The 27,214-nt window shown below is 42.2% G+C and overlaps 1 protein-coding gene across 4 annotated transcripts in view; it reads right to left on the bottom strand.

Moving 5' to 3' along the window:
* Positions 1-27,214, bottom strand: part of SPMAP2 (sperm microtubule associated protein 2) — a 68,993-nt gene that overhangs the window by 28,304 nt on the left and 13,475 nt on the right. For 2 of the 4 annotated variants that reach the window (XM_056822087.1, XM_056822090.1), the window contains exons 2-3: positions 23,140-23,244; positions 5,956-6,022 (exon numbers count right to left, since the gene is read on the bottom strand). The gene's annotated coding sequence lies outside the window, so the exon portion shown is untranslated. The remainder of the gene's footprint in view (positions 1-5,955; positions 6,023-23,139; positions 23,245-27,214) is intronic. The other 2 variants (XM_056822088.1, XM_056822091.1) reach the window with 1 other exon arrangement.

Raw genomic sequence — 27,214 nt, 5'->3', positions numbered from 1 at the left:
AGTATTGGGGGTGATGGGGTGGTGGTGGTGGAGTGGACAAGGAAATCTTTAAAGATGCTTTTTAAAAGCCTTTACCTTCTGTCTTATAATCTTAGAAATATTGGTTCCAAGGCATAAGAGCAGTAAGGGCTAGGTCATGGGGGTTAAGTGACTTGCCCAGGGTCACATGTCTAGGATTTGAGTTCTAATCCTGTTTCCCTCCAGTTTTGCCCTGTCTTTCATGTCTCCCTCTTCTGCATCTCTCTTCCTTCCCTCTTTTCCTATCTTCCTCTTCAAAGAGGACTTTTATTCTGTTCCCTTCTCCCCTCCTCCAACATCTCTTCCCATTCCTGCCTCCAATCTTCTTTGTCTAGCTATTCTTGTTCTCCCCATCCCCACCCCAATCTCTTTTCCCCTTTTCTCCCTTCACTCCTCATTCCATCTCTCCTCTTCATTTTTGTTTTCTTCTGTCTTCTTTTACTTTCTGCCCTCTCCCTCTGTTCCCTTGCCCTGACTGCTTTCCCTTCTCATTGCCTCCTATTGCCTCTTTAAAAACAAACAAACCCTTACCTTCTATCTTTGAATGAATACTAGATGTCAATTCTAAGACAGAAGAGAGGAAAAGTTTAGGTTATTAGGGTTAAGTAATTTGCCCAGAGTCACAGTTAGCCAGTGAGTGAGGTCAGATCTGAACCCAGAATTTCTCTCCACTGAGCACCTAACTGCCCCCCCATTCCCTCTTCTCCCTTCACTCTTCACTCCCTTTCACACTCTTCACTCCATTTCTCTTCTCTCCCTCTCCTTTCCCTTCTCTTCTCTCCTCTTTTTCTCCCTCCTCCTCTTCTTCCTTCCCTTCCTGCCATTCTCTCTCCTCTCTTCCATCTCTTTTCCTCTCCTCTCTCCTCATCTCTTTTCTCCCCCTTTTCCTTTCTTACTGTTCTATCCCTCTCTTCTCCCTTCTTTCTTCTTTCAACTCTCTTCTCTCTTGTCCCCTCCTTTCCCTCTTTTCCCCGTCCCCTCTTCTTCTTTCTCCATTCCACTTGCCTCCTCTTTCCCCTTCCACTCCTTTCTTCTTTCTATCCCTCTTTTCTTCTTTTCTTTCTTCTTTTTTCTCTCCTTTTCTTTTTATTACTTCCCTCTTCTACCATCTCCTTTCCCAGACTCCTTTTTTTCTTCTCCTAACTCTCCACATCCTATTTTTTGACTCCTGAAGAATTACAAATCATCTCTCCCTTCCAGTTCTTCCTGCACCAACTGCTCCTAGTCCAGTGCTGGTTGTACCTCTTTTTCCCTGCAATAGTGCCTTCCATGATTTTCTTTAATAATGCTAATAATAAATGCTGATGAAATCATATGATGTTTTACTTGTTTATTTGGGTTTATGCTTTGGGGTTTGGGTTTTATAAGATTATACACTTACAAAAATGAACAATATGGAAATATGTTTGCATGATAATACATGTATAACCCAGATCAAATCCCCTGCAAGCACCAGAAGGAAGAAGGGAAGAGAGGAAGGGAGATAAATTAGATTATATAACTTAGGAAAACTTGTGTGGACATTTCTAATTAAGAGTAATTCATACAAAAATAACGACAACAGGGCATCTAGGTGGCTTCATAGACAGAGAGTCAGGCCTAAAGACCAGAAAGCAACGCTGGCCTCAGACACTTCCTCAGGGTGTGACCCTAGGCAAGACAACCCCATTTGCCTAGTTCTTGCCACTGTTCTGTTTGAGAATTAATACTCTAAGACAGAAGATAAAGGATTAAAAAAAACCAGGAAAGGTATCATCTCCCACTGGGGTCCACCCAGTTCCCATTAGGATTCTTGACTTCCAAGGGATTCAAGGTCAATTACTGGTGGGGAAGCCAGAAATGATTTGTTTCTTCCACTCCCAGATATATGCTTTGGGGCCTCAAAGCATTACAATTGGTTGAGAAAGCAAAGAAGTAAGAGAAAAGGAAAAAGGCAGAAAGGAGTCTGACTCACCCTCTGACTGATTTGGCAAATTGATGGGGTTCAGCTAGGCAATGTGACCTAGTCAGGTAGAGAGTTGCTCTCTGTCTCTCTGTGATCCTGGTCAGTCAGTCAACAAGCTTCCTGGTGCTAGGGAATGTCACTGCACGTCTAACTGCCCCTAGACAATGCTAGCCTTTGACAGAAATTGCAGAGCCTAACTGATTTGCATGCCATCAAATATACTTTAGAGAGCAAAAGAGAGAGGGGGGAAGGGAGGGGGTAAAGGAGGAAGGGAGGAAAGGGGAGAGAGAGATAGAGAGAGAGAGAGAGAGAGAGAGAGAGAGAGAGAGAGAGAGAGAGAGAGAGAGAGAGAGAGAGAGGGAGAGGGAGAGGGAGAGGGAGAGGGAGAGGGAGAGGGAAAGGGAGAAGGAGAAGGAGAGGGAGAGGGAGAGAGGAAAGGAGAGAGGGGGGGGGGAAGAAATGGGGGGAGGAAGAGAGGAGGAGAAGAGAAAGAGTGAAAGAGAGGGAGGGAGAGAGGAGAGAAAGAATGAGAGAAGAGAGAGAGAGAGAGAAAGAGAGAGAGATAATAAAGGTAGTAGAGCCTTGTTTTCATAATCTTGGCTGAACTTTGAGAATTGTCCCCAGCCTGGGGGCTCATGCTAATGCACAGGCATTGTTCTGAAAGGGCATCATAGCAAAATAAAGAATAAAGATGTCATTAATTTAGTTCATAGTCTGAATTTCTGATATAACTACTCTCCTGAGCCAGGACCTGGAAACAAAAGAAGCAGTAAAGAGGAAGACATCCACCTAGGGCTCTTTGTTCAGTATTCTCTATATTGGGGTCTCCTCTCTATGAGATGGGCCATCATGTATTTACTGGGAGCTAGAAGAGGCTCTAACATGCCTTCTCCACACTTACCTGCATCTTAAGCTATTGAAATCCCAATGAGCTTTCTAGGAAAAGCTTAAATGCTCCTTCCTCCCAGAAGCCTTTTTGATTCCCCCTCTCCCATCTCTCCTCTCTCCTCCCTCCTTTCCCTTCTTTCCTTCTCCTCTCTGTCTGTCTCTGTCTCTCCAGCTTTGTTTCTGACCCTCTCCTGGAACATCCCATCTATTCTTGTAGTTTTGTGTGCCCTGAATCAAACCTAACCTTCCTTCTAGATGATATTCTCCCCAGATCTTACACAGATCCTTATTTCTCTTTCAGGATGGTCCCATCCAGAATACGAGCCAGCACACAGTTGGTGCTTCATAAGTATTTCTTAATGACTACTTAGGTCACCTAGCTGCTGAACCACTCACAGAGTCTGGGAGTTGGGGACTTATTGAGGGAGGATGGAGATAATGTCAGAGCTGGAAGCGATGTTGCAGATCATCTAATTTCACCCCCTCCTTTTACATAGGAGGAAACTAAAGCCCAGAGAGGAGAAGAGATTTGCCCAAGGTTGCAGAGCACACAGGGAGAAATGCTGGGATTAGACACCCAATCTCCTTGCTCCTGCTCTTTGTCTCTGCTCCTTGCAAACAAGCTACCTGTGGGGACCCCCTGAATCTGGAGACTAGGGAGGGAACAGCATCCCTTCAGCAGAAGGAGGAGAGGCTAGCATCCCTCCTTTTGCTCCCACCCTTCGACTTGGCCCCTCCTCTCTCAGCCTTGGAGGCAGAGAAACTTTGCTCAGCTGGTCTCCATGGAGACAAGTCTGGCTTCTCCAAGTTCAAAGTCTCAAGGGAACTAGGGAAGCTGAGGAGAGAAGGAAGGAATAAAGGAAAGAGGAGGAGACTAGGAGACTTCAGGCCACCCCAGGCTTGTTGCTTTGTCTGCCAGGGAACTCACTATCTTCCTACCTTTCCAAAGATGGCAGAATCTCAGATTTGGAAGGGACCTTAAAGGGCATTTAGTGTGACCAGTATCTGAGCAAGAGTCCTCTTTGTGGGAACCCCCCCCCCCAACAAGTAGCCATCTATGTATGCCGGAAAACCTCTGGTAAAGGAGAAATCCACTAGGGAGAAACAGCGGAGTAGGTGAAATAGCACTGGCCTTTGAGTTGGCTACTGTCATCCCATTCTGCCTTGCTAGCTATATGACCATCAGTCTTTTAACATCTCTGAGATTTAGTGTCCTCTTCTATAAAATGGAGATATTAATACTTGTGTTATCTAGCTCAAGGGATTGTGCTAAGGACTAAATGAAATAATAAAGAACAAATAAAAAGAAAGAAAAATATTTATTAATAGTCTTATAGACTATTATTATTGTTATTGTTTCCAAAGCAGACTATTTGGATGTCTCTGATTATTAGAAAATTTCTTATCACTGACTCACAGAATTGGAGAGCCAAAAGGACCTCCCAGGCCCTTAGTTGAACCTATTTGTGAAGGGAAGGCCCACGGTGACATCAAGAACAAGGGGTTATCCAACTTCTGATGGCAAATCTCCAAAGAAGGAAGCCTATATTCCCCTGCAGACACACCTTTCTACTTCTGGCCAGGTCTAGTTGTTTGGACATTTTTCTTGACATCAAACTTGATCTGGCCTTTACATTGCTCCTGGTTTTACCTTCTGGGGTCGAGCAGAATAAATTAATTCCTTTTTCACATAACACCCTCTATAAAATCAAATGCAACTATCTGGTTCTTGATGAGTCCTCTCTTCTATAGACTAAAACATCCCCAGTTCCTTCCACCAACTGTCATATGGACTTTCATTTTCCTTGTTGCCCTTCTCTGGATGCTTTCCAAGTTACGGATGTCCTTCCTCAACTATGGTGTCAAGACCTGAACTTCATTCTCCAGAGTATCGAGAGGTTTCACATCCTTATTCCTGAAGGTGACCCTTCACTTGAATGAGCTCTCTTGGCTGTTCTACGGTGGACTTGGAGTGTGCCAAAACTCTCAGCTCTTTTTTCAGACAATTCATTAGCTATTCACGCTTCCTGGTTTGTCACTTTGATTTCTTGAGCCGGTGTCTAAGTATTTTAACCCTTATCCTTATTGAATCTCATCTTGTTAGTCCATGGTCCTCACCTGTCCAAATCTTTTTTTTTTAATTTGAAATTTTTTATTTAATTAATTAATTTAGAATATTTTTCCATGGTTACATGATTCCTGCTCTTTCCCTCCCCTCCTCCCATCCCCCTCACATAGCCAATGAGCAATTCCACTTGTCCAAATCTTTTTTGAATGGTGTGTTAGCTCTCCCAACCAGCCTGATCAGTCAACCAATAAAATATTTATTTTTTTAAAATCCTTATCTTCTGCCTTAGAATCAACACTAAGTATTGGTTCCAAAGCAGAAGAACTGTAAGGGTTATGCAGTGAGGGTTAAGAGCCCAGCATCACACAGCTGGGAAATGTCTGAGGCTAAATTTGAACCCAGGACCTCCCATCTTCAGGCCTGGTTCTCTATCCATTGAACCACCTGACTGATTCAAAGATCAGTGACAGTGACTCAGCAATTACATCTCTCATTCTTTTAGTACTCTGGAATGCAGTTCATCTGGACCAGGTAACTTAAACTCACTAGGGGGCAGCTAGGTAGCAGGGTAGGAGCCCTGGGGACATCCCTGAGGACTTCCCAACTGTATGATCTTGAACCCTCTCTGATTCAGATTTCTTCATTGTAAAATGGAGATAACAATTGCACCTGCCTCCCAGGGTCGTTGTCACTCAGTCATTTTTCATTCAGGTCTGACTTTTTGTGACCCCATTTGGGGTTTTCTTGGCAAAGATGCTGGGGTAGTTTGCCATTTCCTTCTTTAAATAGGCAAATAGGATCAGGTGACTTGTCCAGGGTCACACAGCTAGTAAATGTCTGAAGCCTGATTTGAACTCAGGAAGATGAGTCTTCTTGACTCCATGCCCAGCACTCTGTCCACTGTGCTACCTAGCTGCCCAGAGTTGTAGTGACAATTAAATGAAACAATTTTGGCAAATTTTAGTTCACACCTGGCCCATTGACAATGTTAGCTATGAAGGGCATTCCAGTGTTCCCTAACTCTTGCCATATTTACCTTGGATATCCACTCCCTGTTAAACACGTCTCGAATCTGCCCTTTCATCTCCAAAGGTCACTTATTCCTGGTGGAGAAAACAAACCCAAAATAAGAAATGGGCAGCTCAGCCTTCTCTTGGAAGCCAGTCATCGCCATCCTCCCAAGCAGCAATTCCTGAGCCTCTTTCCCTCAATATAGCTTTTATTTTATGTTTTTAAGTTTTGGAAATTTTTATTTAATGAATTAATTTAGAATATTTTTCCATGGTTACAAGGTTCTTGTTCTTTCCCTCCCCTCCTCCCCGTCCTCCCTCCCATAGCCGAGGCACAGTTCCACTGGGTTTTGCATGTGTCACTCAATATAGCTTTTAAAAGAAGGCCTGGACAGAATGAATTGATCAACAAAGCCTTCGTTTTGGGGAGAGGCAACTGTCACGGAAATTCGAGGAAAGCTTTCTGCCTTCTTAGATCTCAGACAGAAAGTCAGCACCAGAGACAGCTAATTTCCATGTGTGCAAGAGAATTAGGGTCTTGTCCAGTGAGCTGACAGCTCAGACTGACCTCCCCCCCCCCCCCAAGAGGAGGGAACAAGCTTGACTAGACAGTAAAGAAGCAGCAGGTAAGGTGAGGTAAGGGCTTTTCAGGGATGCTTTTTTTCTCTTGAGTAGTTCCTAAGGAAGGGTGGTGGCCCTGCTGTTCCCAAGGAACTGATGTCATTTTACTTGTGGTCCACTTTACCCATAATTCACTCTGTTTGTCCACTGGGAAGGGGAATAAATGACCACAATGAAGAACTAAATGCTCCGGGGCAACTTTGGGTCACATTTTGCTCTTATCTCCACAGACTCTAAGGAAGGCAGTGAGTATGGAATGGAGCATTGTTTGAACCTAGTCTTGTGTGACTGGGAATCTGAACCAAGGACTTAGGTGATGTGGTATAAGGAGTTTTCTCATAATTGGACATCTCAGCAACCCATGTGTCTTACCTGAAAGATGGCCCCGTACTAAGCAGTTAGTTATTGTTTCCACGTTCTTTTGATTGTTTACAGCTACTTGGCAGGGTGTGTGGGACATTTAAGCCTCCATCAATATGGCACTTGGGGCAAGCTGGGGCCATGGAGACCTCAGACCCCAGTGTACAGTCAGGGAGCCAGGGAGCAGCTGGGCAGCTCAGTGGATTGAGAGCCAGACCTAGAGACGGGAGGTCCTGGGTTCAAATCTGGATTCAGACACTTCCCAGCTGTGTGACCCTTGGCAAGTCACTTCACCCCCATTGCCTAGCCCTTACCACTCTTCTGCCTTGGAACCAATACTCTGTATTGATTTCAAGGCGGAAGGTAAGGGTCTTAAAAAAATAAATAAAAATAGGAGTCATTCTCCACTTGATAAATGGTCAAAAGATATGAAGAGACAGTTTTTAGATGAAGAAATTAAGTATATATAAATGAAATATTTACATATATATATAACAAATAATTACATATAAAACTATGAATATACTCCAAATCATTATTGATTAGAGAAATGCAAATCAAAGCAATTTTGGGATATCATCTCATACCTATCAGATTGGCTAAAATAATAAAAGGGCAATATGACAACTGTTGGAGAGGATGTTGAGAAATAGGGATACTAATACACTGTTGGTGGAACTGTGAACTGATTTTGGAGAGCAATCTGGACTTATCCCTAAAGAAGTATAAAACTATACCTGGGGGTAGCTTGGTGGTTCAATGGATTGAGAGCCAGATCTAGAGATGGGAGATTCTAGGTTCAAATCTGGCCTCAGACACTTCCTAGCTGTGTGACCCTGGTCAAGTCACTTAAACCCCATTGCCTAGCCCTACTACAATTCTGCCTTGGAACCAATACATAGTATTGATTCTAAGGCAGAAAGCAAGTGTTTTAAGAAAGAAACAAACTGGATACCTTTCAATCCAGCAGTACCACTATTGGGTTTATTTCCTAACTTGATCCGAGTAAAGGGAAAAGAACTTATAAATTCTAAATTATTTATAGTGGCTTTCTTTCTGGTGGTCAAGAACAGGAAATTGAAGGGATGCCTATCAATTGGGGAATGACTGAACAAGTTATGGCATATGATTGTAATGTAATACAACTGTTGTAAGAAATGACGATCAGGTTAATTTTAGAAAAACTTGGAAAGAAAACTTTCATGATGTTATGAAGAGTGAAAAGAACAGATTCAAGAGAACATTATATACAGCAATAGAAATATTGCGTGTTCCACCTCCAGAGGAAGAACAAACAGAAAGAAACTTTTATTGTTTTTTATTATAAAGATTTTTTTTACCAATTACATGTAATAACAAATTTCCACCTAAATTTTCTGAGGTTATATGTTCCAAATTGTCTCCCTATCTCCTTTCCCTCCCCCCTCCTGGAGCTGGCAAGCAATTTGATCTAGGTTATACGTGTATTATCGTGCAAAACATTTCCATATTATTTATTTTTGTAAGTGAATAATCTTATAAAACCCAAACCTCAAAATAAAAACCCAAATAAGTGAAAAATGATATGCTTTGATCTGCATTCTGATTCTCTGGAGATGGGCAGCATTCTTTGTCATAAGTTCTTCAGAATTGTCCTGGATCAATTTTTTTTGTTGTTGTTGAGAATAGCTAAGATTTACCACCACTGATTGTTTCACAATGTTTCAGTTACTATGTATAATGATCTCCTGGTTCTGCTTATTTCACTCTGCATCAGTTCATGGAGGTCTTTCCAGCTCTTTCTGAAATGCTCCTGTTCATCATTCTTTACAGCACAAGACAATTTTATACATTTATCTTTTTGTCAAATGATGCTCCCCCTGGTGGGAGGAGTTATCTTGTTATTTTAATATAAAAAACAAACCAATAAATAAATCTAAATGTAAAAAAAAGGTATTTATCAAGTGCCTTCTATGTGCCAAGCTCTCTACTAGGGACTGAGATGCAAGAGAAAAGTGAAATAGTCCCCACCTTCAGTGATATTATATTAAAGGGGGACAAAAATGTGCATCAATGAGTGTATATAAGTCCAAGGTAATTTTTTTAGGAGTGAGTGAGTATACAAGCAACTAAATAGGGACATAAAGAAATGTTTCAAGTCAAAGGAAACATTTGAGTTGAGCTTTAAAGGAAACAAAGGATTCTAAAAGGTGGAGGAAAGGAGAGAGGGCTTTCCAGGCATAGGGAACAGCCAGGACAAAGATAGGAGACCGGAATAAAGTGTCATATTTGAGGAATAGTAAGAAAACCAGTCTGGTAGGACTGCAGAGCTCAGAAAAGGGAGTAATGTATAACAAGATTGGAAAAGTAGACTGGAGCCAGGTTTGAAGGGCTTTAAAAGTCAGAGTTTATATTTGATCCTCAAGACAAAGTTTATGGGAGGGAAAGAGATAAGCATTTATTAAATACTCACTATGTGTCATGTCAATTTATCGATATTGCCACTTTTGATACTCACAATAACCCTTCCAGGCAGCTGCTATTGTTATCCCCATTTTGCAGTTAAGGAAATAGGTTAAGTGACTTGCCCAGGGTCACAAAAATAATAACTGTCTGAGGTCGGATTTGAACTCAGATCTTCCCTGCACCATCAAGCTTCCTTTAAAGCAAGAGGGGAAAAAACCCATAAAACCTGTGCTTGAAGAAACTATCTTTGGCAGATGTGGAGGATGAGTTGAAGTGGGGAAAAATTTGAGCCAAGGAATTTGATTAGGAAGCTATTGAAATAGTCTGATGGGCAGTGATGAGATTCTGATGAGGGGGATGATGGTGTGAATAGGGAGAAAAGAACACATTCAAGAGATGTTTAAATGGAAAGAACAAGATTTGGCAACTTACTGGATAGATGATGTCAGGGAGAGTGAGAAATTGAGATGATGCTGGGGTTCTAAAACTGGGTGGCTAGTAGGATAGTGAGAGGGGATAAGCATTTATATAGTGCCTACTGTGTGCCAGGCATTGTGCTAAGTACTTTTACTAATGTCATCTCATTTAATCCTCATAACCCTGGGAGGTAAGTCCTGTTTTTCCAGTTTTATAGTTGGGGAAATTAAGGCAGAAAGCAATAAAGTGACTTGTCCACAGTCACACAGCTACTAAGTTTCTGAGGTGGGATTCGAGCTGGGGTCTTCATAAGCTGAGGTCCAGTGCTCTATCCATTCACTGCACCACCAGCTGCTGAGAATAGAGAACTTTGAAAGTGAGGAGGACTGGGGGGCGGGGGGAGGTAGAGTATGGGCAGGAGATAATGTGTTCTGTTTTGGATATGTTGAGCATGTTATATGCATTGGTCCTCTCCTGTGGGTCACAGGCTCTGGCTCCTGGCTAAAAGGCTTATAGGATGCAGTGGCTTCTGGTTGATCTCCAGGTCCCCCACACAGTGATGTTGCACCAAAAATAATTGGTTACAGGGGCAGGTGGTGAGCACAGTGGGTAGAGTGCCAGACTCGCAGTCAGGAGGACCTGGGTTCAAATTTGACCTTGGACACTTCCTAGCTACAAAGGGACCCAATCCACCCCTGGAATCCACCAGTTGCTCTTGCTTCCTGGCCTGGACTTCTTTGCCCCATGAAAACCAGTGGAAAAAGACTCATGGAGTAAATTTGCCAGCCTGCTTCCACACCATGAACCATACATAGAATCCTTGCAGGATGCATTATTGACTTAGAAAACCTTCATATTAACATTAACTGAGGCAGCTAGGTAGCAAGCACAGTGGATAGAGAGTCAGTCTTGGAGTCAAGCAGACTTGGGTTCGAGTCTAGCCACAGACACTTTCTAGTTTTGTCACCCTGGACAAAATAATACTGATCCTCTAGCCTTTGCCACTCTTTTGCCTTAGAACTGATACAAAGAATTAGGGGGGGGGATTGGCTACAGAGTCAAGAGAAGCTTGTTCCCAAGGTGAGCTTTTCCCCATTCCATTCTGCTTGCTCTGTCTCCTGAGGGAAAAGGAAAACCTCCCCAGGTGTGACTAGACCCAAATTCTCTTTCCATGAAGCCTTGAGCTTTATTTTTGTGACCCAGAAGACCCCTTTCTCCAAGGGCTCAGCTCTGGACTCACCCAGAGCTTGGATCCATCTTGGAGCAGCCTGAACCCCAAAGAAGTATCAGGCTTCTTTCATTCTCTTTCTGTCTCATTATGCCCCACCCCAGAGTTCCAGCGGAAAATCTCTTAAGCAAAGCTTGGGTATGACTCAGTCTTCTCAAACAAGATTAATAGAGTCTCTTCAATATGAGAAGGCATCTCTCTTTACATCTTTGGAAAGATGGAGGGAGGTTGGCACAGGTGTGCCATGCAATAGTTGTTGTTTTTTTTAATATGCCGATTGATTTTGTTTAAAATTTCTTTCTTCTTTTTTCTTAAAAATACTTTATAGGAAGATATGTTTTTCTGGGAAGACAGGGGGAGAATACAAGGGGAAATATTTAGATGTTATAAAAACAAAAATATTAATAAAATATATTTTTAATTTTTATTTATTTAGTTTTTAAATTTAGAATATTTCCCCATGGTTACATGATTCATGATTCCCCCTTCCCTTCCTTCCCCCGCCTCCCCCAGAGCTGACAAGCAGTTCTACTAGGTTATACATGTATCATTGTTCAAAATCTATTTCCATGTTATTCATATTTGCAGTGTGATCTTTTAACATCAAAACCCTAATCATATCCCTATTGAACCACATGATAAATCATATGTTTTTCTTATGGGTTTCTACTCCCACAGTTCTTCCTCTAGATGTGGATAGTGTTCTTTCTCATAAGTCCCTCAGAATTGTCCTGGATCATTGCATTGCTGCTAGTGGAGAAGTCCATTACATTCAATTGTGCCACAGTGTATCCGTCTCTGTGTACCACGTTTTCCTGGTTCTGCTCCTTTCACTCTGCATCAGTTCCTGGAGGTCGTTCCAGTTCACATGGAATCCCTCCAGTTCATTATTCCTTTGAGCACAATAGCATTTCATCGCCAACATATACCACAATTTGTTCAGCCATTCCCCAATTGGTGGACACCCCCTCATTTTCCAGTTTTTTGCTACTACAGAGAGCATGGCTATGAATACTTTTATACATGCATTTTCCCTATGATCTCTTTGGGGTACAAACCCAGCAGGGGTATAGCTGGATCAAAGGGCAGGCATTCTTTTAAAGCCCTTTGGACATAGTTACAAAATTGTACTCCAGAATGGTTGGACCAATTCACAACTCCATCAGCAATGCATTAGTGTCCCAATTTTGCCACATCCCCTCCAACATTTATTATTTTCCTTTACTGTCACATTGGCCAGTCTGCTAGATGTGAGGTGGTAACTCAGAGTTGTTTTGATTTACAAAAAATGTATTGGGGGGGTTTGAAACAAACCCAGCTCCATAACTATTTATTTCCTCAGCCACAAAGGAAGCACTTAAAATCCAAGACTCCTAGTCACACATTCACAAAGACTTGAAATGTCATACAGTAGTGCATCACACCTATTACATTCTACCTGAAAGGGAAAGGACTATTGTACAGATATTTCCTGTTTATCATTAGGTCTGAACAACTCCCAAGGTCCAGTTCCTCTGACCAGCCAGGCTTATCTCCTTAATCTCTTCAAATTCCAGTAAGTCTGCCAGTGATCATCTTCTCCAAAAAGCAGCATCGTTTCAAGAAGTACCTCCTACTGGGCAGCTGACACTGACTCCAGAAAGAACCCAAGAACTCTCCCACATTGATGAAGTTGCCACTCAGGTTAGGTTAGAAATGTTTATTTCTAAGGCTTTCTGGTTGCTTGTTAAAGATCTGTATTCAAGTAAGAAACACAAAGATAATAGAAAGCAGCCAGGAACTCAGGCTTCCTAGGCAAAAAAACATGCTCTTGCTGAAATAATCTCAAACTATTGTTTCAGGGGATGGTGGAAATCAGATACAGTGGCGCTCTAGTGGCCTTTCCTTTAGAGAATCTAGCCTGTGCCCTTTATGCCTAGTTCCATGGTGGCAAACATATGGCATGTGTGACAGAGAGGGCAATTAGAGCCCTCTCTGTGGGCATGTATGCCATTGCCCCAGCACAGAGTTCATCAGTTTGTTAATAGAAAGCCAGAGGGACACCGGGCTGAGCTGTTCCCCTCTCCTGCGCCATGCATGCCTGAGGACATTTCTCACATCACCTGCCCCTCTAAAAGGTTCACCATCACTGGCTGAGTTAATAACTCCCACACCCTAAACTTCAAGGCTCAGGTTGAAAGAAGGAGTGGAAGGCAGGGAACAATGTGATGGATCAGAACACAGAGGTGGGATGCTGCAAGAATGAACCTGTGGAAGAGTGGTCCAACCCCCAGCTCTCTCTCCGGTGACAGGACTGGTAGGGGTGGCAGTTGAGGGCCAGATGAGAGAACAGAGCTAGCCAGACTGTGGATAAGAGGGGTGGTATGAGCTTGGGGCTGGCAGATGTCAGAGAGGGGTGGGAGGACTACTATGGAAGAAACCCTGCTCCTCAGAAGTCGTGCCCTGGGCAAAACCCCCTATTACCCCTTCCTAGTTGTGGCTCTGCAGAAAGAAGAACCAGATAAGGAGTCCAAGAGATAATTCCCATGCCAGGCACTTCAACTATTCAAACGCCTGCTTGAGCACTCTCTCTGCCAAAAGCAGAGTAGCTAATAATTTCTTGATTTGCCTGAATGATAATGTCATCCTTCAAAAGGTGGAGGAACCAAAAGGGGAGATTCTCATCTGAATGTAGCTCTCCCCAAAGATAGAGGAGCCTGGTTTCTGGAGGGGAAATTACAGGAGTCGTGATAATGGGTTCCGCTCTCATTTGCCTTCGGGTTCTTTCTGCCAAAGAGAATAACCACTTATTTTAGAATTTATCACAGAGAAAGGGAAGCAGGCTGGATGGACAGAGTGACATACCCCGGATTGTGGGAGGGCAGATCTCAGATGATTGGAAGGAGGGAGACAGGCCATTTAGAACTGGAAGTCAGAGGCATTGCCAGCTCAGCATGTTCAAAACAGAACCTATTTTCTCCCTCTTCCCCAACTTCTGTTTCTATGGAGAAAGGTCATGCAGGTTCAGAACCTCAGCGTCACCCTTGCTTTCCCTCTCCCAGGCCCCCTCCATCCCATAGGCTAAACCTTATCATTTCTATCTCTACAGCTTTTATTAGCAACTCCAACTCTGCTCACACAGGCGCTCCCCTAGTTCAAGCCCTGTTAACCCTTTCCTGCCTGGAGGGTTGCATTAGTGTCCTAGTCAGCCCCCTTGCCTCAGTTCATCCGTGTGATTGCCCCTTCCAATTTATCCACACCATCAGGGCAATTTCTGAAAGGGCAGAGGTGACTGTCACACACTGCTGCCAGCCCCTCAGCAAACTCCATTGCCACAGGATCAAACACAAACTCCTCTCTTTGTCTTTTTTTTAAACCCTCACTTTTGGTCTTATAATCCATACTGTGCATTGGTTCCAAGGCAGAAGAGTGGTAAGGGCTAGGCAATGGGGGTCAAGTGACTTGCCCAGGGTCACACAGCTGGGAAGGGTCTGAGGCCAGATTTGAACCCAGGACCTCTCATCTCCAGGCCTGGCTTTCAATCCACTGAGCCACCTAACTGCTCCCCTCTATTTGTCATTTAAGGCCCTGCACAGCCTAGCCCCAACCTTCCCCTCCAACCTTATTATTCACTACTCCCCTCCACAGTCTAGTCTCCAGTCACATTGGCCTTCTTGCTGTTCTCACACATGACAGTCCATCATCTCCCATCTCTGGGCTTTTGCATTGGCTCTCTATAGATAGATAGACGGACAGACAGACAGACAGATTGCCTGGCATGCTCCCCTGTTCCTCCTCTGTCTTTCCCAATCCCAGACTCCATAGAAAAGCCACCCTTGGATCAGTCATTTCTGGTCTCCCTGCTGCTAGTGCCTTTCCCACATGGTTACCTTGTAACCTTTTTGTCTATACTGTGGCTAGTCATGTGTCTCTAAGTGCACATTTACATTTACATATGTGTACATACATGCATATGTACACATAGATAGACAGACAGATAGATAGATAGATAGATAGATGGACAGACAGATAGACAGACAGACAGACAGATAGATAGATAGATAGATAGATCGATAGATAGATAGATAGATAGATAGATAGATAGATGGACAGATAGACAGACAGAAAAATAGATAGATAGATAGATAGATGGACAGACAGACAGAAAAATAGATAGATAGATAGATAGATAGATAGATAGATAGATAGATAGATAGATGGATAGATGGATAGATAGATAGATGAATAGATGGATAGATAGATAGATAGATAGATAGATAGATAGATAGATAGATAGATAGATAGATGGACAGATAGACAGACAGAAAAATAGATAGATAGATAGATAGATGGACAGACAGACAGACAGAAAAATAGATAGATAGATAGATAGATAGATAGATAGATAGATAGATAGATAGATGGATAGATGGATAGATAGATAGATGAATAGATGGATAGATAGATAGATAGATAGATAGATAGATAGATAGATAGATAGATGGACAGATAGACAGACAGAAAAATAGATAGATAGATAGATAGATGGACAGACAGACAGACAGAAAAATAGATAGATAGATAGATAGATAGATAGATAGATAGATAGATAGATAGATAGATAGATGGATAGATGGATAGATAGATAGATGAATAGATGGATAGATAGATAGATAGATAGATAGATAGATAGATAGATAGATAGATAGATAGATAGATGGACAGATAGATAGATGGACAGATAGACAGACAGAAAAATAGATAGATAGATAGATAGATAGATAGATAGATAGATAGATAGATAGATAGATAGATAGATAGATGGACAGACAGACAGACAGAAAAATAGATAGATAGATAGATAGATAGATAGATAGATAGATAGATAGATAGATAGATAGATGGATAGATGGATAGATAGATAGATACATGGAACATAGACTGACAGAAACAGATAGATAGATGGACAGTCAGACAGATAGATAGACACAGATGTACAGACAGATAGATGGACAGATGGACAGACACATATATTGGGACAACTAAGTGGCATAGATAGAGCAGATAGAGTGCTGAGCTTAGAATCAGGAAAAAACATCTTCCTGAATTCAAATCTGGCCTCAGACACTTACAAGCTATGTAACCCTAGACAAATCACTTCACCCTGTTGGCCTCAGTTTCTGCATCTGTCATATGAGCTGGAGAAGGAAATGAGAAACTTCTCCAGTATTTTTGCCAAGAAAATCCCAAATGAGGTCCCCCCAAATCAGATAGACTCAAAACAACTGAGCAACAGTAACAACAACCATAATAGGTACCATGTATATACATAATTATTTACATGTTGCCTTTCCATAAGGATGTGAGCTCCTCAAGGGCAAAGGACCTTTGTCTTTCTTTATATCCCCAGCACAGTGGCTGTCAAGAGTGAGCACTTAATAAATACTTATTGACTGACTGACTGTCCCTAAAGGAACATGGAAGTTTCCTTATTCTGCCATCTTGGCTGCTGGAAGTTGAAGAGGGGATAAACAGTTTTCAAGAATGAATTTCTGGGGGGCAGCTGGGTGGTTCAGTGTATTGAGAGCCAGGCCTAGAGATGGGAGGTCCTGGGTTCAAATCTGATCTCAGACACTTCCTAGCTGAGTGACCCTGGGCAAGTCACTTGACCCCCATTGCCTAGCCCTTACCACTCTTCTGCCTTGGAGCCAGATTGACTCCTAGATGGAAGGTGAGGGTTTAAAAAAAAAAGAATGAATTTTTGAAGATGCAAGTAGGAACGTGTCTTGCAAACTTTATTTTTATTTTTTAATAACACATTTCCATAGAAGTTTTCCAGTCATATGATCCACATTGTCTCCCTCCCTTCTTCCCTTCCCCCTCCCAGAGTCAGAAAGCCATTCAACCTGGGTTATACATGAGGAACATATCTAGAGGTATTGAAAAGAGGGAGATGGTAGAATAGATGTACATGCACAGGGAATTCACTAAGAAACTACGACTGATTAAGAAATTTATGAAACATGGAGGCAATGGAAGGTCATGGATAATAGATACAAAAGCATGATGCAGGTCATCTATGAATAGGTTCAGGAATACTAAATCTCAAAGGGAGCTGAGGCTGTCAAGGAAAGTTAAGAATAGGGAGCAGTTAGATATATCAATGGAGAGAGAGCCAGGCCTGGAGGCAGGAGGTCCCAGATTGAAATTTGACTTCAGACACTTCCTAGCTGTGTGACCCTGGACAAGTCACTTAATTCCAATTGCCAAGCCCTTTTCTCTCTTCTGCCTTGGAACTGATATTTCATATCAGTTCTAAGAGAGAAGGTTAGTTTTTTTTTTAATCTAAGGAAAACCACCTCCAAAATTAGCTATATTAGAGAAAAGAATAGTATCAAAAAAAGGAATGACTGCTTTTTATGGTGAATGAGACAATGCCTGACTGAACCCTTAGTTTACTGATGGGTTTTTTTTACCCAGGAGAATGATGTCTGGAATGAAAAGGACAGAAAAAATGGCTAGTAAGGAGTTAAAAATCTAAGCTGAATAAGGAGATTGTAAGAAATCATATAAACTACATCTCAGGGCAATGAAACAAGTGGCAGATGTGATTTCTGAGCCTCTGGCAGTCATCTTTGAAAGACATGTAGAATGAGAGAGGTAATTGAGGACTGGAGAAAGGTAAATGTCCCATTTTTCTAAAGAGGAAGATAATGGAATCTTCAGACTATAGGCAGATGAACTTAACTTCAATTTATGAGAAAATTACATTATCAAAGGGATGGTTAGTGGACACTAGAAAAGGAAGCAGTGACCAAAAAAAAAGCAGGGATGGTTTTTATCAAGAACAGGTTATAAAATGAATCAATCAATCAATCAATCAAATGAAAAAACATTTCTTGCAAAGGTACTATGTTGGGACAGCTAGGTGGTGCAGTAGATAGAGAATCAGACCTAGAGAGGGAGGTTCTGAGTTCAAATCTAGCCTCATATACTTTCTAGCTGAGTGACCCTGGGTGAGTCATTTACCCCAATTGCCTAGCCCTTACCTCTCTTCTGCCTTGGAATAGATATAGTATCGATTCTAAGACAGAGATTAGTTGCTGGGTCTTTTTAAATGTACTATGTTCAAAATACATTTCTATCAGAGCTACAAATTACAAAGCTGGTACCCATTCATTTTCTAATGGAAAATTAGTTAATACATATGAAATGTTTTGAGTCAAGGAGAGGTCTTATGGTGCTAAGGTGCAGCAGACTTTCATGCATGTTTCTCTGTTGTCATTTCTGATGAGAAACCATTTGCCACAACCAAGGACTTTGTCAGTGAAGACTTTCTGGACCTTCAATAGCTGTAGCTTTGGCACTTGCAGAAATAATTTCCATAAATCTCAAATGAGAGCTGTTTCCTGGGATGATGACTGTGAAGACTAGGCTATAAGCTAGACTGGTGGTCTAGAGGATGCTATTACTTTCAGGGTTCTTGGACATTGGTGCCAGTTGGTTAGTAGTTAGTGGGGAAGAAGAAGTAGTTAGTGGGGAAGAAGAATTCCCTTCTCCATAGTGACTACTTCCCTCAGTGATGGTTATCGTTCTGGACTGGAAGCAAGGGGGCACTACTATCCTCATGCTTTAGGGTTCAAGGTGCTAGGTTATCTCCACCAGGAAAGCGGTGACAATAGTTTGACTTGCCCAGCATGCGCCACTTTCTATCTCTCTCTCAAGGTGCCTTGTTGCTTCAACAAAGCTAGTGTGTCCCACCATGTCACTTGCCTACTGAATACTCTCCAGTCGTTCTCTTACATCCAAGAATCAAGGATGAAATCCTCCATTTGGTGTTCAAAGCCCTGGAACACTCTCCCTTCTACTGATGTTCCTTTAAGCTCCACCTAAAATCTCATCTTTTACTGGAAGCCTTCCCCAGCCTTTCTTAATTCTAGTGCCTTCTTCTGTGAATTATTTCCTATAATTTCCCCTTATCTTTCCAATCTTCTCATACTTCTTCATTCCCAATTTAAGGTACTCTTCCGTCCAGTAACACTAATCTTCTTGCTACTCTTCACACAAGATACTTCCATCTCCTGACTCCAAACAAGCATTGGGATTGACTTTCTCTCATGCCTGGAACACCCTCCCTTCTCAATCTCCACTTCCTGGCTGCCCTGGATTCCTTCAATCCTAAAACTCACGTACTACAGGAAACTTTTCCCAAACTCTTTTAAGTTCTAGTTCCTCTCTTCTGTGGACTATTTCCTGTTTATCTTGTATATAGTTTGTATATAGCGTTATAAACCTTATTTCTCCACTTAGATTGTGAACTTCTCAAGGAGAGAGATCATTTTTTACTGAGATACCAAGATTGCCCACTATCTTGTGTTCTCCTTGTGAGTTGGGAGTGGAGTGGGATTTAAAGAGTGATTTCTTTTCCTTCCTTCCTGGTTTCCTCTTGTTTCTAATCTGTGATCATAAGATGCGGTGTGGATTATTCAAGAGACAAAGATATATATGTGTGGTCAGGAGTTCTAAAACCATACCCAAAGATCTAGGAGGACAACAGAGAGGGATTTTAGCAGATGGCTAGAGGTAAATGTCTTCATATAGGAATTCTTGACATCTCTGCTTTATTCTATTTGCAAAAAACTATGTGATCATAATGGACTATATCTCTCAACCCATGAATGCATTGGGTCATGAATAGAAAAAAAAGAGGCTAGAGAGAGAAGAGATCATGAGCCATTATAGAAAGCAGATTTTATATTTTAATATTTTGCTTCATCCTCTAAATTCATGTTATTTCAATACCTAAACAGTGGAGATTAATCCATATTATTTAGCATCACAAAAAAGTATGAAAGAATGGTAATGGGAATAGTTTAGATGTTTGCATATTGAGTATCTTTTGATGGTCATCAGGGATGCTTCATTCTCTTAAGAAGTCTACTCCACCTGAGACAAACACAGGAGCTATATGAACACAACTACAAAACACTCTCCACACAACTAAAACTAGACTTGAGCAATTGGAAAAACATTAACTGCTCATGGGTAGGACGAGCCAATATAATAAAAATGAACATCCTACCCAAACTTATTTATCTATTTAGTGCCATATCCATTGAAGTTCCAAAAAATTTCTTTACTCGTTTAGAAAAAATCATAACAAAGTTCATTTGGAAGAACAAAGGATCAAGGATATCCAGGGAAATAATGAAAAAAAATACAAAGGAAGGGGGCCTTGCAGTCCCAGATCTCAAACTATATTACAAAGCAGCAGTCATCAAAACAATTTGATACTGGCTAAGAGACAGAAAGGAGGATCAGTGGAATAGACTTCGGGTAAGTGACCTCAGCAAGACAGTATATGATAAACTCAAAGATCTCAGGTTTTGGGACAAAAATCCACTATTCGATAAAAACTGCTGGGAAAATTGGAAGACAGTGTGGGAGAGATTAGGTTTGGATCAACACCTCACACTCTACACCAAGATAAATTCAAAATGGGTGAATGACTTGAACATAAAGAAGAAAACTATAAGTAAATTAGGCAAACACAGAATATACATGTCAGACCTTTGGGAAGGGAAAGATTTTAAAACCAAGCAAGACTTAGAAATAGTCACAAAATGCAAAATAAATAATTTTGACTACATCAAATTAAAAAGCTTTTGTACAAACAAAACCAATGTAACTAAAATCAGAAGGGAAGCAACAAATTGGGAAACAATCTTCATAAAAACCTCTGACAAAGGTTTAATTACTCAAATTTACAAAGAGCTAAATCAATTGTACAAAAAATCAAGCCATTCTCCAATTGATAAATGGGCAAGGGACATGAATAGGCAGTTTTCAGATAAAGAAGTCAAAACTATTAATAAGCACATGAAAAAGTATTCTAAATCTCTTATAATCAGAGAGATGCAAATCAAAACAACTCTGAGATATCACCTCACACCTAGCAGATTGGCTAACATGACAGCTATGGAAAGTAATGAATGCTGGAGGGGATGTGGCAAAGTAGGGACACTAATTCATTGTTGGTGGAGTTGTGAATTGATCCAACCATTCTGGAGGGCAATTTGGAACTATGCCCAAAGGGCGATAAAAGACTGTCTGCCCTTTGATCCAGCCATAGCACTGCTGGGTTTGTACCCCAAAGAGATAATAAGGAAAAAGACTTGTACAAGAATATTCATAGCTGCGCTCTTTGTGGTGGCTAAAAATTGGAAAATGAGGGGATGCCCTTCAATGAGGAATGGCTGAACAAATTGTGGTATATATTGGTGATGGGATACTATTGTGCTCAAAGGAATAATAAAGTGGAGGAATTCCATGTGAACTGAAACGACCTCCAGGAATTGATGCAGAGTGAAAGGAGCAGAACCAGGAAAACATTGTACACAGAGACTGATACACTGTGGTACAATCGAAGGTAATGGACTTCTCCATTAGTGGCGATGCAATGTCCCTGAACAATCTGCAGGGATCTAGGAGAAAAACACTATCCACAAGCAGAGGACAAACTGTGGGAGTTAAAACAACTAAGAAAAGCAACTGCCTGACTACATTGAGGGGATATGACTTGAGGAGAGACTCTAAATGAACACTCTAATGCAAATACCAACAACATGGAAATGGGTTCGAATCAAGAACACATGTGATACTCAATGGAATCACGCGTCGGCTATGGGAGAGGTGGGGGTGGGGGGAGGAAAAGAAAATGATCTTTGTCTCTAATGAATAATGTTTGGAAATAATCAAATAAAATATTGTTAAAAAAAAAAAGGTCTACTCCATGCCAATAAGAAATCAACAAGGGCACCCCGCTGATAGCTCAAAAGGAGAAGGCCACCTGGTGGGCAACTCAGATATTACACTCCCTTGCTGGATAACTAAAACAGTTACACACTGCTTTTCTATAGACTTTAAGGAAAGCACTCCATGATCTAAGGGTATTAGGTAGGAGAGAGGACAATGTGTCAGTGTCACACATAATTTATCATAGTTTACTGGAAATTTGGTAAAATATATGAGAAAAATATTCTTTGTATTCTTGTAAAAAAAGATGGGGATTTATATGTGAGATAAAAATAGAATTAGTTGGATTTAAAACTGAGCGAATGACCAATCCCACAGACTTGTCATTAATGGTTTGATGGTAACTTGGCCAGTTGAACCTGTGCTGTTTAACATTTGTATCAAGACACAAATGGAATGTTTAGGTGCCATATGTGGATGAGGATAAATGTTAAGTCTTGCACATGTGTTCAGAACATTAACTTTACAAGTACAAGGTGGACGAGGCTTGGCTAAGCAAGAAATACTTTGAAAAAGATCTGCAGGTTTTAGTGGGCTGTAAGCTCAGCATCAGTCAATGGTATGATATGGAAGGAAGGAAAGAAACATTTATTAACATTTAGCTATGGGCCAGGTACTGTGCTAAGTACTTTACAAATATTATCTCATTTCATCCACATGACAACCCTGAGCTCCATAAGGACAAAGATTGTCGTTTTTTTCCTTCTAAAACTTTTACCTTTTATCAATACTATTGGTTCAAAGGCAGAAGAGCAGTAAAGGGTAGATAACTGGGATTAAGTGACTTGCCCAAGGTCTACAGCTAGGAAGTGTCTGAATGAGATTTGAACCTAGGACCTCCTGTCTCTAGAAGAAGTGCCACTGAGTCACATAGCTGCCCCCCAGGGACTGTCTTTTGCCTTTATTTATAACTCTGGGGCTTAGTATAATGCCTAGCATAGTAGGTGTCTAATAAATGATTATCAACTGCCTGGCTTATAGTTATGTCATATTGACTATTAAAATTAGCATATTAAACTAAACCTTGCCCTCTTATCTCTCTGGGAGGTAGATGTTATTATTATCATCCCCATTTTGAAGTTGAGGAAACTGAGGCCAACAAGTTAAGTGACTTGTCCATGGTCATCCAGCTAGTAAGTTTCTGAGGCTGGATTTGAATTCAGGTCTTCCTGACTTCAGGTCTAGCACCCTATCCACTGAGTCACCTATATGGCAGCCAAGAAAATGACAATATTAATCTTAGGTTGCATTAAGAGACATATCCCATTCTTTTCAATTCAGGGCCCTTTCTCTCTGCCCTGGTCAGATCCCATCTGGAGTCCCAATTGTGACCAGTTCTGTGTACCTTGTTTCTGGCTGCAGAGTCCCTAGAGAAAGGCAGTCAGGATAGTGAAGAGCTTCTTCATCAAGCCTCCAGGAGAATCAGTTGGAGAAACTGGGACAGTTTATCCTATTTAGGAGAAAATTTAGGGGAGACCAATTAGTCTTCTTCAGGTGGCTGTCCTATGGAAGAGGGAATAGACTTGGTGCATTTGTCTCTGAATGTGGAACAAAGAAGATTCGGTGAAAGCTGCCAAGATGCTCAACTCCTGGCAGGGAGAGACATGCCCCAGTGGGACAGGCTCCACCGAGGCCAGAGGCTGCTCCTCAGTGGAAGTCTTCTAGCAAAGGCTGGATGATCATTGGTTGTAGAGATTCTTACCCAAGCACAGGTTGACCTGGAAGGCTCCTGAGCACTCTCCCTTCCATTCTCAACTCCATGAATCTGGGGTCCCCAGATCTCTTTTACATGGGCTCTCGTCTTGCTATATATGCTTCCTCTATCCTCTACTTTTGCCTTTGATTTTTCTGAACCCAAGTGTAAGATGTGCTATTTGTCCTTATTAAATTACATTAAAAACAACCAACCAACCCTACTTTCTGTCTTAGTAACAACTCTAAGCCCTAAGGGCAAAGGTTAGGCAAACAGGGTTAAGTGACTTGTCCAGGGTCACACAGCTAGGAAATATCTGGGGCCACATTTGCATCCAGGTCCTTCAACTCCAGGCCTGGTACTCTACTCACTGAGCCACTTAGCTGCTCCTTTAAATTGCATTTTATTAAATTTAGCCCAGTGTTCTAGTCTGTGAAGCTTTTTTTGGATCCTGACTGTCTTCCAACATGTTGGCTATTACTCCCACCTTTATGTCATCGGCAAATTTGATAAGCATACTGTCTTTGCCTTTGTCTCCTTTCTTGAATACTCAATGTCTCTGTCTTTCCTCTCTCTCCCTTTCCTCCTCTCTCTCCCTCTCTTTCTTTCCCTCTGCCTCTCTTTCACCTTTTCTCTCCCTGTCACTGTCTCTCTAGTTTTCTCTCCCTCTCCCTTTTTCCCTTTCCTTCTGTCTCTCTCTTTGTACCTCTCTCCTTCTCCCTCTTTCCTCCTTATATCTTTCTCTCCCTCTCTTTCCCTTTCTCTGTCTCTATTTTTCTCTCCCTCTCTGTCTTTTTGTATCTCTCTCCCTCTCTCTTTCCCTCTCTGTCTCTGTCACCCTCTTTGTTCTTTTCTCTCCTCCATCTCTCTCCCGCTCTCTGTCTGTCTTTCTCTTTGTACCTCTCTCTCCTCCCTCTCTTTCCCTCTCTTTCTCCTTATATCTTTCTTTCCTTCTCTCCCTCTCTTTCCCTTTCTCTCTGTATTTTTCTCTCCTTCTCTGTCTCTTTGTATCTCTCTCCCACTCTCTTTCCCTCTCTCTCTCTTTGTATCTCTCTCTCCTTCTCCCTCTCTTTCCCTCTGTCTTTCTCCTTATATCTTTCTCTCCCTCTCTTTCCCTTTCTCTGTCTCTGTATTTTTCTCTCCCTCTCTGTCTCTTTGTATCTCTCTCCCACTCTCTTTCCCTCTCTCTCTTTGTACCTCTCTCTCCTTATCCCTCTCTTTCCCTCTGTCTTTCTCCTTATATCTTTCTCTCCCTCTCTTTCCCTTTCTCTCTGTATTTTTCTCTCCTTCTCTGTCTCTTTGTATCTCTCTCCCACTCTCTTTTCCTCTCTCTCTCTTTGTACCTCTCTCTCCTTCTCCCTCTCTTTCCCTCTGTCTTTCTCCTTATATCTTTCTCTCCCTCTCTTTCCCTTTCTCTGTCTCTGTATTTTTCTCTCCCTCTCTGTCTCTTTGTATCTCTCTCCCACTCTCTTTCCCTCTCTCTCTCTTTGTACCTCTCTCTCCTTCTCCCTCTCTTTCCCTCTGTCTTTCTCCTTATATCTTTCTCTCCCTCTCTTTCCCTTTCTCTGTCTCTGTATTTTTCTCTCCCTCTCTGTCTCTTTGTATCTCTCTCCCACTCTCTTTCCCTCTCTCTCTCTCTGTACCTTTCTCTCTTCCCTCTCTCTCCCTCCCTCCCTCTCTCTCTCCCCCCTTCCTTCCTCTCTCTGTCTCTCTCTGTCTCTCTCTCTCCTCTGTCTCTCTGTCTTTCTCTTTGTGCCTCTCTTCCCCTCTCCTTCCCTCTGTCTCTGTCTTTGTACCTTTCTCTCCTTCCTCTCCTTCCTCTCCCTCCCTCTCTCTCTCTCTCTCTCTCTCTCTCTCTCTCTCTCTCTCTCTCTCTCTCTCTCTCTCTCTCTCTCTCTCTCTCCCTCCCTCCCCTCCCCCCCTTTCTCTCTCTCTTCCTCTCCCTCCCTCCCCCCTCCTCTCTCTCTTTCTCTTAGTGCCTCTCTCTCCCTCTCCCGATCCTTCCCTTTCTGCCTCTCTCTTTGTATCTTTCTCTCCCTCTCCCTCTCTGTCTCTCTCATCAGCTGCAGAATCTGGAGGCCTTGGTCAGGTCTGGCAACACTAAATCCATCTCGGTTAATGTAATAAACAGACACAAGGCCTGAGAGCTGACTTTCAGACAAGATTTAAATCCAGGTTTTCCTGATTTCAGTCAGTAAGCTCAGCTGCCTGGATTTCGGTTCAATATGAGAAAGACATTTCTTAGCTCAAACCAGCCTCCCTGCCGCTTCACTCTCAGACAAGACCTTGTGTGCCCTGCAACTTTTAACCCTTCCAACTCCGGCTGCCTGCCTGCTGCCTGGCTGCACTGGGGCTCTGGCTGTCCTGATCTGGGAGGCGTCTGGATAGCCCCAGCAATGCTTCAAAGCCTGGCCATTTTCCCATTAGCTCTCTGTCCCCCATAAGCGCACCCTCTGCCAAGGCACTCTGTTCTCTTTTCAGTTTTGTATTAAAACAGAATCAGAACTGACACTGATACCGAATGACTGCTTAGCACAGGGCCTGGCACAAAGTACGCACTTCACAAATGGGTGTTGATTTAACTTGAAATATGAGTCAGTTTACTGTTCTAGGGTTCCAGTAGCCACTCCTCTCTGTCATTTTCTAGACCAGAATCCTCCTTGCATGTGTTATCTCCTCCCACGAGAGTGTATGTTTCATTCTTTCTTTTTTCTTAATCCTTACCTTCTGTCTTGGAATTGATATTAGTTCCCAGGCAGAGGAATGGTAAAGGCTAGGCAATTAGGGTTAATTAAGTGACTCGCCCAGGGTCACACAGCTAGAAAGTGTCTGAGATCAGATTTGAAGCCAGGACCTCCTGACTCCTGACCTGGAGTTCTGTCCACTGAGCCACCAAGTTGCCCCTATAGTATATGATTTTTGAGGGCAGGGCTAGCCTCTGCTTTTGCATTTGTATCCCCAGAGCTTAGCATGATGTTTGAAATGAAATGAGAGCTTAGTAAATGTTTTTTTCCATTCATTTGCCGTCCTCAGAACAATATCATGTTGGATTGGGCTCCCAGAGGAATGTCTCTGGGGCTCCCGATACCCAATCAGAGGCCAGATGTGTGTTTGTGAAGCTTATGGCTAAAAGGGTCCTTGGCATTGGGAGAGAGTTTGGATTGGGAAGGAGCTTCTGTGGAGTACTCAGCCTGGGAATCAAAGAGAGAATCAAATGTGCTTTGAAAACCCTAAAGCAGGAAGGCTATAACTGCTAGGTATAATAATAATAATCCTAATTAGTATTAAGATTTTGGAGTCAGAAAACCTGGATTGGAACCCCAACTCAGCTGTTTAGCATATCTGTGACCTTAGGCAAGTCCCTTCTGATCTTTGAGAACTTTGGGAGTAAATGGGGGGGGGCAGCAAAATGTATAAAACAAGAAGTCTGAAATAGATGAACTCTAAGGAAAGTTTTCCCCAGCTCCAAATCCTGGGTCTCTGAGGGAGAGGCAGAAAAAAAGAGCTCTGGGGGAAACTGAGGGGAAGCTGTTTGTATGGGGCTGCTGAACTTGAATTGTGCCTCAAAAGCTTACTAGCTGGGGCAGCTAGGTAGCACAGTGGAGAGAGTGCCAGGCCTGGAATCCAGAGGATCCGAGACCTCCTATCTCAGTTCAATTCTGGCCTCATACTCTTACCAACTGGGTGACCTTGGGCAAGTCACTTAGCCCTGTTGGCCTCAGTTTCC

The sequence above is a fragment of the Monodelphis domestica genome, chromosome 3, assembly GCF_027887165.1.
Source record: "Monodelphis domestica isolate mMonDom1 chromosome 3, mMonDom1.pri, whole genome shotgun sequence".
Classification (NCBI taxonomy): Eukaryota; Metazoa; Chordata; class Mammalia; order Didelphimorphia; family Didelphidae; genus Monodelphis; species Monodelphis domestica.
Note: the sequence above shows the minus strand (reverse complement) of the source record. Positions and strands in the feature narration are given on the sequence as shown.